The sequence below is a fragment of the Bos javanicus genome, chromosome 5 (genome assembly GCF_032452875.1).
Source record: "Bos javanicus breed banteng chromosome 5, ARS-OSU_banteng_1.0, whole genome shotgun sequence".
Taxonomy (NCBI): domain Eukaryota; kingdom Metazoa; phylum Chordata; class Mammalia; order Artiodactyla; family Bovidae; genus Bos; species Bos javanicus.
The window spans coordinates 61,674,234-61,688,817 of record NC_083872.1 but is presented as its reverse complement, the minus strand read 5'-3'; positions in this window follow the sequence as shown (position 1 = coordinate 61,688,817).

The following is a 14,584-nucleotide window of genomic DNA, read 5'->3' as shown; positions in this document are numbered from 1 at the left end:
TGGTGAGATTTTTACATTTCTCTGAAAAAGGAGCCATATCACATCTTTCAAGCTACCTAGGAGAGTATTCAGAGAAGGCGATGGCACCCCACTCCAGTACTCTTGCCTGGGAAATTCTGTGGACGGAGGAGCCTGGTAGGCTGCAGTCCATGGGGTCGCGAAGAGTCGGACACGACTGAGCAACTTCACTTTCACTTTTCACTTTCATGCATTGGAGAAGGAAATGGCAACCCACTCCAGTGTTCTTGCCTGGAGAATCCCAGGGACAGGGGAGCCTGATGGGCTTTCGTCTATGGGGTCGCACAGAGTCGGACACGACTGACGTGACTTAGCAGCAGGAGAGTATTGGAAATAAAGAAATCGTACTTTGAATACTTAGAATCCAGTAACTGTCATGAAATCCAACTGGAATTTCTTTTTAAAATTATTACAATAACCTGGCCTCTCTCTATTCCCTCATTATCATTTTACAGTTCTTCCCATCTCTTCTCCATTCCTTCACAATTACCTCTCTACTCCTGACAGGACATGTTTCCTGCTGCTCCAGCCATCTGGCACACTGTTTTTGAGTCTCAGACTCTATCAATTCAGAAATATAATCTTTCTTATATTTTCAAAAAATTAACCCAAAGAAAGAAAGAATGATGCGTTAAATCTGGAATGTGTTTCAGGAAGTAGTGGTGAGTGTTAGGAAGGCATACCACGTCGGAACTGAAGCTTCAGGAGTCGCAGGGCTCTGCCTGCATTATGACTTTCTGTCTTATTCCTCCTCATTTCCTTTCCTGGTGCCTGAGTTGTTCCCACCAAGAGTGGGAAATACTCTGGTCTAACATGTCCTCATAAAGAAGAAACCCAGAAGCCAGCACAGGACTCAGCAGAGCTGGCTTAATGTAAAAATCCACAATGGGTCGCAGGTACTTCTCCAGCATACTGTCTCACGGGTGATTTATAAATGTGGCATAGGGTACTTATAATGGATAACCAACAAGGACCTACTGTATAGCACATAGGAACTCTGCTCAGTGTTATGTAGCAGCCTGGATGAGAGGGGGGTTTGGGGGAGAATGGATATATGTAAGCTTATGGCTGAGTCCCTTAACTGTTCACCTGAAACTACAACATTGTTTGTTAATTAAAAATAAAAATAAATCCAGCACAGGAAAGGAACAGACTTAAAACAATGGACTGACTGCTCAATAATAATCTAAAGATTCATGATGAGGGACAAGATGCCAGTCGAAAGGCTGATGAAGATCCTCAGAACATCACTGCTCACCTCCTCAATCTCAGAAACAAAAGAAATGGGGGCTTAAGCCATTCCTGAAGGTATGAAAAATTGGCTTCAATTCTTTTACAAACACCAGTTGACAGACACTGACTGCCAAAAGCCTCCTGTTAAGGACTTTGGGGTTATGCTGGGCTCATTGGGAGCATAGCACTGAACTGATAGGTAACATCTAACATAGAGGTATTATGTTGGGCATATAAGGTATGGGCTTCCTTCATAGTTCAGTCGGTAAAGAATCTGCCTGCAGTGCAGAAGACCCAGGTTCAATCCCTGGGTTGGAAAGATCCCCTGAAGAAGGAAATGGCAACCCACTCCAGTTTTCTTGCCTGGAGAATCCCATGGACAGAGGAGCCTGGCAGGCTACAGGCCATGGGGTCGCAAGAGTTGGACATGACTTAGTGACTAAACTATCATCGTCAACATGGTGGAGGAGGGTGACAATACATGTGCTGTTAGGAGCACAGCACTGAACTGATTGGTAATACCTAACACAGAGGGAGGGTGATGACATGTGTGCTGTTTGGCCAGACCTGGACACGTCCAGTCCCACTTGATAATCAGTGGATTGAGTTGAATTCACCAGTAAAGTTTCTAGGGATAAACTATGAGTGTTTCCTGAGTCATTGCTGGTGCAGAGCAGCATACAGTACACAGAGAAGTCATAGTGGAGAAGAAAGAGCACAGAAGAGAAACTCAGAACACCTGCAAGTTCATGCAAGCAAGCTCTACAACTCTACGGAGACATTGCTCTCCCCTGGATTTCCATATGTTCCACCTGGAAATGGGCAGAGGGCATGCACTTTCTGATACAAAGTCTAATGCTTTTGTTTTTAATTGGAATACAATTGCTTTACAATGTTGTGTTAGTTTCTGCTGTACGACGTGAATCAGCTATATGTAGATGTATAGCGTGATTTGTAAGAAGAGTAAAGTGACAAAGTCTAGATATAGGAATGTCCAATATATAGATAGTGTGGTTAAATTATGATCACTCCCAAGTTCCATCTTTAAGGTTGACCTGTTTACCCCAAAACAATCCACACATTCTAATGAGAGTCTGTATATATGTCAATGCTACAAAATTCAACGTTTTTAATTGCCCATACTTACAATTTATTCTCCATCAAAAAAAAAAAAAAAAGCTGAATCTCATTATAATGTATGGATCATCATGGGGTAACCAAGTCTATCTTAAAGTGGGAGTGATCATCGTACAACTACACCACTATTGGATATTCCTACATCCAAACTTTGGTCACTTTCCTCTTCTGATAAATCATGCTATGTTTATCTTCCCCAAATGCCAGCCTTGTGCACAAGTAACATTTGCACTAGTTGGTGAATGATTATCTACTATGTAGGTGCCAAGAGTGCTGATGGAGAAGGGCGTATGATTGGTTCTGAGACTGCAAATTTCATAGATGGGAAGGTGGTAAAGGAGAAAGAACTTGAAGAGAAAAGACTTTCCTGGTTTCAGATATTTTGATCATCATGTGTTTAGGAGATATCTGGATAAAGCTATTCAGTGGATATGCAAGTCTGAGGCTTGGGAGAAGAATCTGGACCAGAGATGAGATTCAGGAGTCATCAACACATCGATGACAACTGAAATAATGAGAATGGATTGGATCAACCAGGCAGGAGAACATGCAGAATGGGGAAAATAGCTTGCTTAGGATAAAAAGAATGCCAGGATTTAACTGGTAAGCAGTAGGGGATCCTCTGAAGAAAACCAAGAAGGGATAGTTTGTGAGGTGTCATGACAACCAGAAGAGTGAGGTTCCACAGAAACTAGCAGCACAGAGGTTTTTATGAAGTATTGGCAAACAGCAGAAAAATCCAGAAAAGGACTTTTTTTTAAAGTCCAAATGGACCTTGTGATTAAAAAGCAGCAGGGATGCTAGCAAGAACTATTTCAGCAACATAAAGTTAAGCAGATGCAAATTAAAGTGAGGAAAATAGTATTTTACTTTTATTTGGAGCAGTATGTGGGTAGAGGATGAAAGATGGAAATTGAAAAGCTAATAGTAAGTACATAAATTCTACATACTTACCCTTTTCCATTGCCTGTGACTGGACAAAGGTGGGCTATTTTTTTGTTTACTGGCACGAGTCTATCAGAGGTTGATTTCAACTGGCTCATGGCTGGGAGAACTGACAGACCACACTAAGAAAGAAATAACTCAGTATCTCGGGAGCGGGGGAGGGCTCCCAAATCCCATCCCTTGTCTGTCATGTTCCATCTGTCAGGTTTTAAAACAGTCATTCAGCCTCTTTGTTGATCCATTTCCTTAGCTGTGGAATGGGAAAATAATTCCCTTTTAATTGGATCCTGAAGTGCTAAGGGCTTTTCAGACTGCCCGAGCCTCTGCAGTGTTTAGACAATATCCTAGCTCAGAAATTTCCCAGCTACTTTGTCCTATTTCTGAGAAAGCTACTTCTCTCTTCACGTGAAATCCACAACCCAAATGCTCAAGATGTAAATTTCTTTCTGCAGGTTTGCATGACTTTGCACCTTGAACCACCTCCTTACCACCTCATATTGTAGAATAGGCAAAGTAAAGTGGAGGACTGAGGAAATGACCTGGAGAATTCAGCTCCCAGTCTGAAGTTTGCCTCAGACTATTCATTTGTTTGACCAGAAAAGTTTACAAAACTAAATTCCTCCTGCATAGGCTAGGGCCTCGGGTTTATTGGGTCTGGGCAGCTTCATTTGCATTCTCTCTTTCTTTCCTCTTGAATTTCAGCCTCTACCAATTTCATGTCCCCCAGGAGCTGTCGTTAGCAGCCATATATCCTCTCTTGTAAATAAACCCCAACTGTCTGCTGGAAATTTCCACTCACATATCCAGCCATCTCATCAAAAGCAACAGACCTGAAATCAAATTCATCAATCTCTTTCTCAAAACTGGCTTCTTCCCAGACTCTCCCATCGCTGTCAACTGACATCATTCTCCCCGTCACCCTGGCTGAGATCCTCAGTGTCATCTCTGTGCCCAGACTCTCCCTTGTCTTCTGTCTCCTTTCCCCAAGCCTGAAAATTTTTCCACTGAAATGCTTGGCCCCCCTGAACCTTCTAGTTCCCAGTTATTTGCAAACCTCCCTGGTGCCAGACACCATGCTGAGAACACACCTCACCTCACTTAATCCTCATGACAAACCTATAAAGAGGTTGATGGGAATTTCCTCCATTTTGCTAATGAGAAACTGTTTCAGACAGTCATGGGGACTCTTATGGATTGAACATTTATGTCTCCCTAAATTGATAAGTTGAAGCCTGACCCCTCCATGTGACTATAGTTGGAAATAAGGCCTTTGAGGAGGTAATAAAGGCTAGATGAGGTCATATGGATATATTCTTAATTCAAAGGGCTAGTGTGCTGGTAAAATGAGAAAGAGATACCAGAGTGCACTCTCTCTGCCATGTGAGGGCCCAGCATAAAGGCATCTGTCCATCTATGAACCAAGAAGAGAGCTCCCACTAGGAACCAAATCAGCCAGCACCTTGCTCTTGGGGTCCCTGATGGTAAGAATCTGCCTGCAATGTAGGAGCTCAGTTCAATTCAGTTGCTCAGTCGTGTCTGACTCTTCGCGATGCCACGGACTGCCGCACACCAGGCCTCCCTGTTCATCACCAACTCCCAGAGTTTACCCAAACTAATGTCCATTGGTGATGCCATCTAACCATCTCATCCTTTGTTGTCCCCTTCTCCTCCCACCTTCAATCTTTCCCAGCATCAGGGTCTTCTCCAATGAGTCAGGTCTTCACATCAGATGGTCAAAGTATTGGAGTTTCAGCTTCAACATCAGTCCTTCCAATGAACACTCAGGACTTATCTCCTTTAGGATGGACTGGTTGGATCTCCTTGCAGTCCAAGGGACTCTCGTGAGTCTTCTCCAACACCGCAGTTCAAAAGCATCAATTCTTCAGTGCTCAGCTTTCTTTATAGTCCAACTCTCACATCTGTACATGACTACTGGAAAAACCATAGCCTTGACTAGATGGACCTTTGTTGGCAAAGTAATGTCTCTGCTTTTTAATATGCTGTCTAGGTTGGTCATAACTTTTCTTCCTTCCAAGGAGTAAGGGTGTATCAATTTCACGGCTGCAATCACCATCGCAGTGATTTTGGAGCCCAAAAAAGACCCAGATTCAATCCCTGGATTGGGAAGATCCCCCTGGAGAAGGGTAACTGGAGGGTTACCCCCTCCAGTACACTTGCCTGGAGAATTCCATGGACAGAGGAGTCTGGCAGGCTACAGTCCATGGGGTTGCAAAGAATTGGACACAACTGGAGAAGGCAATGGCACCCTACTCCAGTACTCTTGCCTGGAAAATCCCATGGACGGAGGAGCCTGGAAGGCTGCAATCCATGGGGTCTCTGAGGGTCAGACATGACTCAGCGACTTCAGTTTCACTTTTCACTTTCACGCATTGGAGAAGGAAATGGCAACCCACTCCAGTGTTCTTGCCTGGGGAATCCCAGGGACGGGGGAGCCTGGTGGGCTGCCGTCTCTGGGGTCGCAGAGTCGGACATGACTGAAGCGGCTTAGCAGCAGCAGCAGCAGAGCAACTAACACTTTTACTTTCACTTTTATCTTATGCTTCTCAGCCTCCAAAACTACTAGAAAATAATTTTCTGTTGTTTAATTCACTCAGTCTATGACAGTTCATTATGTCAGGCTAAGGCAGGGACCATGTCCAGCCCACTCCTAGAAGACAGAGTAGGATCCAAAGTTAGGACCCCTGTCTCCAGAAAGTATGCCCTGAGCCAAAGCACTGTGCCCCTGCCTGTGCCTCAAGGCCAGCTCCCTAGCTCAGGCCCTGGTGACCACACAGGAAAGGCTCAGTAACAGCACTTGCTTCAAGTCCTCCTTGCCCTCTCTAGTTGGCCTGTTGCATGTCAGGTTTTCCTCAAATACAAGTTGGATCAGATCATTCCTGTGATCAAAACTTTCAGTGTCTCCCCACTGGCTACAAAATCAGAATTCAATCTTTAAACAGGCCTCCAATTTTTCTTTAGTTGGCCTGAGCCTTCTTATCCAGCATAGGGTCGCTTCATTGCCTATCCCAAAGATATCCATTCTGCTGATCAAAGTGGCATAAATTATTTGTTTGTGAGTTCCAATGAGGGCAGGAGCTATGCTGGTTCCATCCCTGTATGACTAGTGTCTGGCACATGGTAAGTGCTCAATAAACAGTGGTTGAATGACTGACTGAACGAACCAGTACATGCTATTCACCTGGCCCAGACATGCTATTAGTCCTCCCATCTGCAGTTCACCAGCCATCAGGACCAAGCTCAGATCCATCTCCATGACAGTGGCTGCTCCAGCCACCAGCCCACCCTGATCTCATCCTTCTCCAAGCTCTTCCTCTAGAACTTTCTTTCCCTGTAACTCATGACACATATCACTTACTGGCATGAACCAACATGACTGAACATGTTCAGGAATGCTCATTTTTGCATTCTTGGTAACAGTAACACATGGTAACAATCACCAGCTGCCTCCCAAATCTCTTCTACCTTTCTTTTTTAATATAAAAGCTCTGATCTTTAGCTAGGCCTATTCCCACCCAGCTTAAAATAACAAACAAAAACAAAACAACAACATCAACAAAACACATTTCTCAGCCCTCCATGCAGCTAAATATGGCATGGCCACAGAACTAAATTTTGGTCAGTGACAGAGAAGCCCATCTTTCTCCACCATATCCTCAGTCCCACCGACCGGAGTTCAGCTGTGCCTCTTATGTTCCAGCAGCTATATTGGGCCAGAAAGCAAAGACATGCCTGGGCAGTAAGCTGGCAAGAACCTGGGTATCTACCAGCACGAGGGAGGATCCCTATGCTGCCTCTCTGGCCTTCTTTCTCATGAGAGAGAAATGAATTTCTACTTTAGTTGAACCCTGTTATTCAGGCTTCTCTATTGACTGCAACTAAGCTGGAACACATTACAAATGCCTAGTATGAAAGAAATGAATGAATAAAAGTGGGTGGTTAAAAGAACTAGATTGACCGATCTACCTACCTCTCTGAGAGAAAAATAAGCCATACGTGCATTATATTTTTAATTAATGTATGTATTACTTTTATAACAAATGACAAAAATATTTCATGATAAGTATTACTCATTCTACTTAACATATACTCTGCCTCTTCAATTATCTTTTAAACTTCCCAAACACAGACATAAAAACTTGTATTTTCTTTGTCTCTGCCACTCTCCCTAGCATATAACAATAGACCCTAATATTTGGTTGACTAAAACCTATGGGAATCAGTCAAACACTGACTATCTGTACAGAAACACCAAGAGTAAATGTTGGGGATGGGCTTTAAAAATTATATCCTTCATCTGAAATAACACAGAGGACTTTCTACTCAGTTAAACAGTAATATGTTTAACTTATCATGTAACTCCCAGCTCCTCATCCACACCAAATTTAATTCACCTTTCAGTTAAAAAAAACAACTATTTTGAATTTTGAAATGAGAGAGAAATACTGGTGGTAAAGCTCAATAGCAAGAGAGTTCAAAGCATGCAAAATAAAAATGCAAAAAGGAATAAAATGGAATTTCTTTATAATATATGGTTTGAGAGGTGGAATTAATATCCATCCATAGATTTACTAGGTTAAAACTTACTCTTATTCTAAGTATCTTCTGGTTATGTTTCAGCAGATAAGATTTCTCGCCTTCGGCAATGGAAATCCATCCTAATTTCGTACTCTTCACCAGAAGACATTGTTTGGTCCCCAGCAAGAGGTAATAGAGCACAGTACAGAAGTTTATTGGAAAAACCAGCTCTTGTTTATTTCATAATTATACACTTGACATTTGGAAACTCCTGCTTGTTACTAATCGCTTAATTAGGCACACCAAAGTTCATAAAAAATCACAGGTTTAACTTTGATGTAAAAGATCCTTTAACTCCTCTTGCTCTGAAATTTAATCTCATCCACTGTACATGCAATTACAACCCTGACAAATGATTGCTGATGATAACAGACTCATTTAAAGGAGACAAATATAAACACAAAATGATCTGATTTTTTTTTCTTAAATCTGTGTCCACAGAAAGAATGGGTAGACCAGATAAATCAATAATAGCTAAAGAAAAAATGAAAATCCTAAGCATTGACTTTAATTCAGCAAATCATTCAGTAAAGTTTGAATTAATAGATATTTACATAAATAGTCTGAATGCAGATGACCTTCAGGAAAATTACTATTAAGAGAAAGGCCTTTGCATGTCTCTTCAAAGATGTTTGACAAAGGAATGACTCAGCTGCATGTCTTCATTATTAAAGGTTTCATTTAGATCACCAGGACTTTTCCTGAAATATCTATCTATCTACTTCTGCTTCATTGACTAGTCGATACCTTTGACTATGTGGATCACAACAGACTATGGAAAATTCTTAAAGAGATGGGAATACCAGACCACCTTACTGCCTCCTAAGAAACCTGTATGCACCTCAAGAAACAACAGTTAGAACTGTACATGGAACATCAGACTGGTTCCAAATTGGCGACTAAGTCAAGGCTGTATATTGTCACACAGCTTATTTAACCTACATGCAGAGTGAAAAGTGAAAGTGAAAGTTGCTCAGTCATGTCCAACTCTTTGCGACCCCAGGGACTGTATAATCCATGGAGTTCTCCAGGTCAGACTACTGGACTGGGTAGCCAGCCGTTCCTTTCTCCAGGGGATCTTCCCAACCCAAGGAATGAACCCAGGTCTCCCGTATTGCAGGCAGATACATCATGTGAAATGCCGGGCTAGATGAAGTACAAGCTGGAATCAAGATTGCTGGGAGAAATATCAATAACCTCAGATATGCAGATGACACCACCTTTAGGGCAGAAAGCAAAGAGAAACTAAAGAGCCTCTTGATGAAGGTGTAAGAGGAGAGTGAAAAGGCTGGCTTACAACTCAACACTCAAAAAACGAAGATCATGGCATCTGGTCCCATCACTTCATGGCAAATAGATCGGGAAACAATGAAAACAGTGAGAGACTTTATTTTCTTGAGCTCCAAAATCACTACAGATGGTGACTGCAGCCATGAAACTAAAAGACACTTGCTCCTTGGAAGAAAAGTTATGACAAACCTGGACAAGCAGAGACATTACTTTGCCAACAAAGGTCCATCTAGTCAAAGCTATGGTTTTCCCAATAGTCATGTACGGATGTGAGAGTTGGACCATAAATAAGGCTGAGTGCTGAAGAACTGATGCTTTCAAACTGCGGTGTTGAACAAGACTCTTGAGAGTCCTTTGGACTGCAAGAAGATCAAACCAGTTAATCCTAAAGGAAATCAACCATGAATATTCATTGGAAGGACTGATGCTGAAGTTGAAGCTCCAATACTTTGGTCACCTGATGTGAAGAACTGACTTACTGGAAAAGACCCTAACGGTGGGAAAGACTGAAGACAGGAGGATAAGGGGACAGCAGAGGACAAGATGGTTGGATGGCATCTCCAACTCAATGGACATGAGTTTGAGCAAGCTCTGGGGGATGGTGAAGGACAGGGAGGCCTGGCGTGCTGCAGTCCACGAGATCATAAAGAGACATGACTGAGTGACTGAACAACAACAATCCATCTATATCTGCCTCTTAGCTAAACAGTAGATTTGATGAATTTTGGCAGTTAGCAAACACACATATATATAACACCCAAAATTATATTTAGAAGTGCAAACTATAAACAGTATTTTTGTTTTCTTACAATCAGTCAGTGATATTTAGTGAAATCAAGGATGACTTTAACAGTGAAAGTACTTTTGATAACATGAGGTACTAAAAAAATGCAGAATACTACTTCAAGTAGTAGTTCCCAAAATCAGTTACAAAAACCCTGGTTTACCAATATATTCACACACACACACAAAAAAGCTCTATGATGAAAAGAATGTGAAATATGATGCTTACCACATTCTCCCTTAGATATTCATACTAGCGTATTACATTCTATAAGCATACTAAAAGACTCTGAAAAGCCCCGTAGTAAAACAACCTATGTACACTTAGCCAGATATTTTTTTCCCCAAATAACATATTACTGCTTCACTTTGGGAAATCATGCTCTAAATTAATAGTCTAACATAGCATTTTTAACTCTGAATTTTAATTCTCAACCAAAAGTTGTTTATTATGAAGGTTATATAAATGCCCACTATGGTTAAAGGGCCATAAGGAATAAGAGATGAATAAAGTAGTCTCTTTGATCTCCAGGAGCTTACATTCTAGTAGAAAACCTAATCAGCATATCCCAAACTGAATAATGTATCACAATAAGTGGTACATCATAGTTCAGTTGAAGAGGGAAGGTTTTAGAGTCTGTGGCATTTCAAAATGATTCTTAAACAATGGATGGAATTTCATTTAGGAAGAGATGGGGTGTAGAAACATGAGGTGCAAAGAAACTCAAGACATTCTGCTGGATGAGGACTTGACCAGTTGGCTAGGGTAAAAAAGGCTTACTTTCGAGGAAGGGCTCTTTAAGCTAAATGACTGGAAAGCTCACCAGCAGTTTCAAGCAGAGGTCAGATGATAGGGATGCGTGAACGCAAGGCTAAGGAAGGTGGGGTTGATTGGGTAAGCACTATGGAGTAATTGTGAGAGTAGTATGATCAGAACTTGCAGAATGGTTGGCAATGCTGCCTATAATACTGAAGTACAGCAGACAGGTTTCTCCTCCTTTGCTTGGATAGCAACATATAATTTAAGATCTTAAACAAATCTGTGTTTCAAAGGTTCAGAGAGCAGTGCATTTTATCAGAAATGTTCACAAGCAACCGAGAGACCAGAAAATTATGGTTTCAGAATAACAGAGAAAGGTGATAAATTTCCACTGTCTTTCATAAATCCAACCTGATGGCAACACAAAAGAGTAAACCTGAAATATCACCCTGAGTCCTCCCACTCTCACTGGGGGTAGTAACCACAGAACGGCCTCACAGAATCAACGAGATCGATTTCACCTAGCAACTTGTATCAGTTATAAGAGGTTATCTTTATCCCTCAAAAGCCATACAGCAGTAAAAATTTAAATGGAGAAGAAGGATGTCATGTGAGGAACATGTGGGTTAAAAACAAACTGGCAATGCCATACTCTTAAATACCAAAACAGAAAACACAATTTGATTTTTAAAACCCAGTGACTGTTTGAAATAGAAAAATGTTTTTACTACTATAATTGCCTTCACATCTACTGACATAATTTAGGTAATTAGGAATCTATAATTGTGCTTGCTAGGAGGGTGAAAAAGGTTGAAATGAGACAAGGAGAATTTTTTAACAATTAAAATATAGGTGGTCAGCATCTGCAATATCCAGGATGGCTTTCTTCTATATGGGGTGTTTCCCTGAGAAATGAAACTGTATTACCTACGAAGCACTCTATGGACTTTCAAAACAACTGGCCACAGAATATGTCTGAAGTCTTGACTAATTACAGTAGGTGGTATAAATAGGAATTTAGGCTCATTAACCAGGTAACTAAAAATCACTCTTTTTCCTCCCAGTCCTTTTTGCTAAAAAGTCCTTTCTGAAGTCAATTAATCTGTATTAATAACCTGCCTTATCAAGTGCATTATCTAGACCAGTGATTACCAAACACCAAACTGGTGCCAGCCTGGCTATATCCAAATCACCTGGAGAGCCTCTGAAAAATGCAGATTCCTGGTCCGCTTCATCCACTCCCCTGGAAGTCCACACTTCCATTCTGATCCTGCGTGGGTCTAAGTGACGTTCCAATAATATTTTTTAATAACTCAAATTTTGGAGGCTTCCCGGGTAGCTCAGCTGGTAAAGAATCCACCTGCAATGCAGAGGACAGAGGAGACGTGAGTTTGATCCGGGGGTCAGGAAGATCCCCTGGAGGATGAAAAGGCAACCCACTCCAGTATTCTTGACTGGAAAATCCCATGGACAGAGAAGCCTGGCAGGCTACAGTCCATAGGGTTGCAAAGAGTTGGACACAACTAAGTACACACATGTGACGCAAAGTTTTGGAAATCACTAACCCAGTTCAGAATCAGATGTTTGTTACATGCTTTTGAATATCAGAAGAGCCATAAAGACCTCAGGATTTTATGTCTCTGCTGTGACAGAGACCATGCTAGGTGGACACCAAACCCCATGTCCTTTCCTTCCTGGGCGCAGAGCTGGACTGTATCTCCCAGCCTCCCTTAGTTAGGTGGGGTCATGCCATTGGAATGTGAGCAGAACAGTGGGCAGAACCACTTTCAATCCTGGTCCCTACTAACTTCTCAAAGACTCTTCCAGGCTGGCTGTCTTCCTTTGTTTGCCAGTCTTGTTCTTTAAATTCAGTGAAAAACTGAGATTCTAGAGGAATTATCAGAGCCACAAGGTTATCTGAATGAGGGTCTGGAGCAGAAAATCTGCTCTCCCCACTATCACTGCTGACTCCCACTGCATCATGAAGTGAATGAGACGTCATCTTTTATTATGATAAGCTATTAAGATGCAGGGACTCTTTGTTATAGCCCTTAGCTTACTCTTACTAATACAACTCCCTTAACACTTTTAGCAGATTTTTCTGTTAAGCATTTCAAAATCATAAAGAGATTTACTTATATTTTAACATCTAACACAGTTGGAGTTAGGAATAACATCTAAAAGGCAAAGGACCATAGGACGTATTTAATCTTGAAAAGCAACTCTGATATGGGCATATTTTTCTATGGTTTTCTTCTTCCTTCTACAAGTGGAATATAGGAAAGGAAAAAAAAAAGAAAAGAAACATCTGGCTAATTGAGAGTTCCAGGTAATAAGATTTCAATTTAATAAGGTTTTATAACAGTTTCAGGAATAAAAACGAAATATAGCAACTAATAACTCTGAATTTTCAAAGACCAAATGGATACAAAATAAAAGCTGGTGAAAATTTTAAGACTTAATAGAATCACACAACCTGAAGAGTATTCAAAAGGTCATGATATTTATTTACTGCTGAAAGAATCTGTAGGAAGAAATTCTACCACTGAGCTCATCATTGTCGTCGCTTTGGAGGCAGTTTTACAGTAAAATGTTAAGAGGGCAAGGTTAGGAATTAGAGCTGGGTTTAAATCCCAGCTCTCCTCACTAGTTGGGAAATCATGAAAAAGCCCTCTGAGCCTCACTCTCCCTATCTGAGCAATGGTGATGATGTAATTTGCTTCATGGGTCGTTATGTAAATTTATAAGGCATGTAAATTTCACGTGGCACCTGGTAAATATTTAATACTTACCTACATTACTTTAGTAGTTAATTGCAAAATACCTTCTTTTCTTAGGACAACCTTTTATTGTCTACATGCATAAAGAAGATCCTGAAAACTCATGAGCTGTAACTAGCTAATTTTTATCCCCAAAGAAAGAAAAATGAGAGGGCTGGTGGCGGCCATGCCTAGAATTCTACATAGCTTTACACTGTTCTTGTAAAGCAACAACGAGTGTGCTAATATCGATGCTTCTTAATCCTCTGTCTGCCAACCATGAAGACCAATAAGTCCTGAGCAAAGATCACTGGTGCTTGAAGCTTCTCTAAAAATGGTAAAGAAGAAAAGAAAAAACCTCTCCCCATTCTTGGAGAGAAGTGCAGGGTGGCCTGTCATCGTTGTCCAATCTCAGCAAGCTTGAGCAGCTGGAGCCCTTCCTATCCAGCCCATATCAAGAATGCACCAGGTGCCAGGGGGAGCAGAGATGATGTGAAGGGGGTGCTGTCCGCCTCCCTCCAACCTGGCTGGCCGAGACAGCGGTGGGAGCCTGCCACCGCATTTCTTTTGATAAGCTACTGAGAAGACACAGTGTCTCCTCGGTTTTCTAAGTTTTAGTTTGAAAATTGAATTCGGGAACTTGTCAACTCTGACAGCAGAGCTTTAACATTCAGTTCAAAAACAATCTGCTTGTACTTTATAAAATCCGTCTTCTGACTTCAGAGCAGTAGGACTTTTCAAAATCTTCACTATGTAGTGAAATGAAAAACTTCAGTTTTCCTTCTTTCCAATTAAACTTGGGTTCTTTATAAAAAACATTATTATTTCCTACTCCAATCTTTCTCCCCTAAACTGCCTCTTTCAGCCAATAAAACTCAGTCCTACGTTTCAAAAAGACTGAGACTTTGCTGTAATGTGGGACCCTCCTCATCAGCAAAGACTACAGACAAAAATAGATAATACCCATGGGATTAATCACAAATCAATGCTGTTCAAGTGACAGGATTCATGACACTTGAGGTTTTAAAAATAATAAAAAGCAAAGCCCGGGGAAGAAATCCCT